The sequence below is a fragment of the Chrysochloris asiatica genome, unplaced genomic scaffold, assembly GCF_000296735.1.
Source record: "Chrysochloris asiatica unplaced genomic scaffold, ChrAsi1.0 scaffold00229, whole genome shotgun sequence".
NCBI classification, from domain to species: Eukaryota; Metazoa; Chordata; class Mammalia; order Afrosoricida; family Chrysochloridae; genus Chrysochloris; species Chrysochloris asiatica.
The window spans coordinates 43,785-49,571 of record NW_006408747.1 but is presented as its reverse complement, the minus strand read 5'-3'; positions in this window follow the sequence as shown (position 1 = coordinate 49,571).

Here is a 5,787-nt window from a genome sequence, read left to right as displayed (position 1 = left end):
TAAGCTTGAGTTGGACTTTATATACAAAACTGTAAGTCAGTGCATTAAGATATGGTAGTCAGGAGTATACATTTGATTCAAGATAAGGAGAAAATCTAGGACTTGAAAAGCAGGCACTGCTTAACCAAGTTGTACACATTGTACCATGTTCACTGTAAGTTTAGGAAGAAATTCCACTTTGTGGAACACTCAAGAGCTGAGATTATTCAGGTAAGAATTGATTTATAAAAATGTACATATTTTGACTATATTTTGACGCCAGTTGATTATACTAGAAGTAATAGCACTCCAGGCAATAGGTATTGAGCACAAAACAGTAAAGGTTGTTGTACTGATAGACATTAAATTCTTCCATTATTAGATTGAAAGTCCTACGAAAAGCCCTATACGTGTCAACTATTTTATTTCATCATCAGTATTTAGGTTCTCCTCCCAATAGAGACAGGTTACACCTGTCATCAGTTTAAAAAAGATTTCTCTGCCTTATTGGTATAATATATGCAGAAGCCATCAAAGAAAGGGGAACTTTTAACTGCAATAATAATTAAATGAAAGTATGTAAAATACTACATTCTATTATATTTGGTCTTGGAATGATTTTTGGGAAATGATGAGCTTCAGCCAAATCTTTGCTGAAGACTGGTTGTGAAAATTTAAGAGTACTGGTAAATGTTTTGTGTGTTTTTATGTAAAATATTTTCTAAACAGAAATTTGTTAAATGTCATCTGTAGTAAATTGGTAAATATGAATCATTTGATCCTAAAGTTCTATAATAAATCTATACTTGTGAATATAGAAGCCCTGAATATTCATGAAGTAAAAATTACACAGTCTGTTAAAAAAAGAGAGAATAATTTTGTGTTTTGGACTTTGAAATAAACAGTGTTCTATAGATAATTCCTGGATTTCAGTTAACTGTTTCTCATTCTCAATTTGATGGCAATCTTCAAATAAGGGGGTGGAAGTTGTGATGGTGGTATTAACTGGGTTTTTTTTCCTTTTAGTCACTATGCCTGATTATTTGAACCACTTGAGGTGTTTTAAATACAGATTTTGGGGCCCTAATCCAAACCTATCACAGACTGAGTCAAAATCAACAGAGAATGGCCTTCAGAATTGTACTTTTAAGGAGTACTTTGGTTAATTCTGAAGCTCCGGCACACAGGCGAAACATTGCACTAATTCTAGTTACAGTGCCCGTTTTTGTCATCCCCTTGAAATAGAACTTACTTATATTGGTCTGATTCCATGTTTGGTAGTGTTTGATTTTTTTAGTATTTTTCTGTGTTTTAGGTGAAAGTTTACATAGCAAATTAGGTTCCCATTTAATAACTTTTATACATTTTGTTCCATGAAATTGGTTGTTTTTCACAATGCCATCAACACTCTCATTTCCATTCTTCTGTTCTTTATCCACTAATCTAGCTTCCCTGACCCTCCTTAGCTTCTCATCTTTGTTTAGGGTTAAAGTATTATTCCTTAAATTTCCTTTGGGTTTCTGAATCCCAATCCTGAATTTGGTGCAAATTCTTTAAAAATCAGATTTCACATTTTAAAAATCTTAATATGTGACTTTAAAAAATTATTTTCATTTTCCTTAAATGTATAGCATCTCTTAAGTTGGCACAAATGAAATCTGATATCTACTAGTAAGTTTCTTTCCATTAGGAAATGAACCCATTTAAGTACAGATCAAATTTTTATAACTTTGAGTATAGTACTAAGAAAGCTTATGTTTTCCTGACAGTTTTCTACCTGACTTCTGAGATTTTCAGAACTCTGTACTACACCTGCTTTACCCACAATCTAGAGAAAATTTATTCTCTAGAAAATATAATAAATGATAGACTTCAATAGTATTGTCCCAAATACAATTTAGCAAAAATGCAGGATAGTCAGTTGTAAAGACTGCTAACCACAGGTTGATGGTTGGAGCCCATAAGCCCCTCTGCAGGAGAAAGGTGAGGCTTTCTGTTCTCATAAAGATTATAGTCTTGGAAGCCCTGTACAGGATTTCTGAGTCGGAACTGGGTCAATGGTACTTAATAACAACAACTGGTTATGATACACCAATTTGATTAAAATAGAATATTAAAGAGACCAAATTTATAAATCAATACAATTTTTAAAACAAAAATAATGTTTTTGCCTGGTTATAAAACTAATATATGCTCATTGTACAGAAAAGATATAAAGAAAATAAAAATTGACCAAAAATCAGAGTTAAACATGGTTCATCTGTTGCTGAGTATCTTTCCAAGCACTTTATATGTGCATGGGATCATAGTGTAATCTCTTACTTTAAAGCCTCACGCACAAGATAATCCATCCGTTTTGCTGAGCAACACCTCAAAATGAATGCATCATTCCCCACCCCCTAAACTTGCTAGTGTTAAAGTCTATTAGAAACCTGATGCTGTAGTTTCTTGATTAATCTCTTCAAATTTTTGTTCTGTTCAAATTCACCAATGATGATCTAAAGCACAAAGTTGACCTTGCTCCTTTCCTGCCTAAAGCCCTTCTGTGGCTCCTTACCTCCTAAAGAGTTAAGACCAAATGTGAGGTCTCCCATGTCTACCTTTTCACCAGTCTTCTATCAGCTACATACAAATAACTTGTAGCTTCCAGAATACACCCCCTTCACTCTAATCTCTAGTTTGGTTTATACACTTAACACTTTGTCAAACTAACTGCCATCCTAAATGACCAAGTGCCTATTTACCAAAATTGTTTTGCAGCAACTACAAGTTAAAGGCATCTTGGAGTGGCACTGCAGGATAAGCACTAGACTGTTAACACCAAAGTTGGTGGTTCATACCCTCTAGCCACTCCTTAGAAGCACAGTACAGGGTTGCTATGAGTCCAAACTGACTTGATGACATGTAACAACAACACAGGTGAAAATCTTTATCAAAGGCTTAATGAGTTAGGCAAGGGGAAATGGAGAGAAGACTCCCAATTTGTTTTCAAACTTAAAAACACTCATCAATCTTTTTGAAATTCCACCTATTGAGTCCTTTTTTGTTGTTGTTGTTATTGTTTAGTGCCATCAAGTGAATTCTAACTCTGTATAGGGTTTTTAAGACACAGCTGGTAGGTTTGAGCTGCCACCCTTGTAGTTCACAGTCCAATGCTGATCCTACAGTGTCATACTAGGAGTCCATTGAGTCCTTTGCTCCCCATTGTATCTCATCACAGAGGGACTCATTGCTAGACTAAAACAGTTCCTAGTCCATTCCAGTGTGAATTTAGAAAAAGACAAAGTGGAAAGCAAATTTAAATTTGATCTTCCCAAAGACATTTTTTTTAACTTTTTATTGTGAGATAAATGAAGGTTTCTAAACAAGATCGTCAGTTTTACATTCAACAAATCATATACTTTGTTTCTTCTCAGCGATTACTTTCCCCTCCGTGGAACAACAGTTACCCCACTTCTTCCCTGTAGTTGCTGTTTACATTCCATTCACCTTCCTATCCCTTCTCAATTTTGTTCTTAGGAAAATGATGCCCTAAGCTTAGCTGACAATTGTATCATGAGGGTGAGTTCCTTTTCAGACCTGAAGGGCAGTCAAGGGCCAGAGTCTCAGGTTCCTCCAGTCTTTCTGACCAGTAAACTTGGTCTTTTTTCTTTTTAAATAATTTTGAATTTTCTCACACACTCTCCAGGGCCCTCTAATGTGCTCCCTATCAGCAGTTGGTAGTGGTAGTGGAGCACCACCTAGTTCTTCGGGTCTCAGAGTCATGGAGATTGGTGTTCACATGTTCCATTAGTCTTTTGGAAAGACAAACCTTAATATAATAAACACAATAATAACAGCACCTGTTACCCTTTCCTGGAAAGGAATGGCTTATTTGCAGGGTGAGATCTACCGTTAACAGAAGAAAAAGAAAACAAAAGCAAGGTAAATTAGAAATAAGTCAAATTTAGAAAGGAAAGCACTCAGTTGTCACTGACTTTTGACTCCTACTCATGGCTACCTCATAAATGTCAGACTAAAACTACTCCATAAGGTTTTGAATGTCTTGATTTCTTCCCAAGCACATATAGTGGACTCCAGTCTCCAACCTTTCTTTAGCAACCAAACATGTTCACCACTTACACCACCCAGGGTCCTAAAGAAAAGTACAAAAGCAAGCATTTCATTTTCTTTGGGTCTAAGGAAATAGCTTAAGATCTGTTGCTTTTCTGATGATTTTGTGCAAGTTTCTTAAGCTAGTTTTCCTCATTTGTGCAACCAAAAAATCCAAATCCGTTACTGTTCAGAATATGTAAATATGTATTTATTTACATATACTCAGACAAGAAGATCAAGGCCACCTACTCCATGGCATATACAAGAAGGTGTCAAAAAGTTCGTGGGACCCCCTCTTAAGACTGAAACTCAAAGGGAACACATGAGCAGGCATGTAAGCTTGCTGACGTCCACGTTGGTCTACAAGTGAGTGGAAGAGGGAAAGGCAGCAATGAAGAAATGGGCTGAGTTTGACCACGTTCCCTGGACTACTGTTGACCTGGAAATGAGAGAAGAGGATTGCTCCAAAGTGTGGTGAGACCTGGGGACACCTGAGCCCATGGGCAAGGACAGCCACAGAGGGCTAGAGCTGAGAGTGAAGCATCCAGCTGATAGGAAGTGAAGGGAGATGCACAAGAACACCCAAAATTGCAGATAGTACCCATCAGACATAGCCTCAATGGCTTGATGATCAGAACTCGACTAGAGGAAGATTAAAAAATTTTTTATAAAGGAAATGATGGTAGATTGCTACAATTTGATGAACTTGACCTATACTCATGGAGGTGTTGTTAAGTGCCGTTGAGTCAATTCTGACCCATAGCAACCCTGTATAGAGTTTCCAAGGAGCAGCTGGTGAGCTTCAACAACTGACCTTGCAGTTCAAACGGCTTTGCAGTCTGACTGACGCATTAGCCCATAGCACCACACCAGAACTCCATGGAGGTAGTAGCTCTAAATACCAACAGATACTTCACATCAATTATCAGTGCTATCCCCTCTGTACACAGGGTAGATAGGGATGGGCAACTTAGACATTAGCTACCAAAATGAGGGGACAATAAAGGCACGAAGTGACTGGCTTACAAGGTTTCAAGAGGGAGTTTCAGTGTGTGAGGGAAGATGAGTCCCCAACTGAATAGTTTGCATCTTGTCTAGAAAGGTCTGGTAAAAAGAGATGGGAATAAGATTCTTATGATTTAGTAGTAATTGTTATGACTAATTGTGACTATCATAATTGTAAAGGTATAACAAAATGGGAGAGTAGTTAATGTTACAGTCCAGAAACAGAGGACCCTAGGACCATTAAGGGAGAAGAGTACAAGCAGAATGAGGGGTCTTATTCAGAGAAGCAGCGATGACAGAGACAGAGATGGGGACATAGAGAAAGGAAGCAGCTGAGGACTAGATTCATGCAGAATGTGCTCTTTGGTGGTGTAAATTATTATATATGCCTAAGTGTTAAAAAAAAAAGCTAAAATGAATAGAGAGAAATACTGTTGTTAACTGATGGTACATGGAGGGGATTACAATCATTGTAATGAAACAAGGTATATCATTTGTTGACTGTAAAACTGATGATCTGCCCTGTAAACTTTCACTCAATTCACAATAAAAGCATTTTAAAAAATAAAAGTCTGGGAAAATTCCATTATTTTTTAATTCTGTTTATCCAGGAACTTTATGAAGCCCCTCTTATTATACACTCAACAGGTATTTCTTTCTTGCCCTACTTTGCAATGCAAGAAAAGCATTTTACAGGACTGTTTGTGA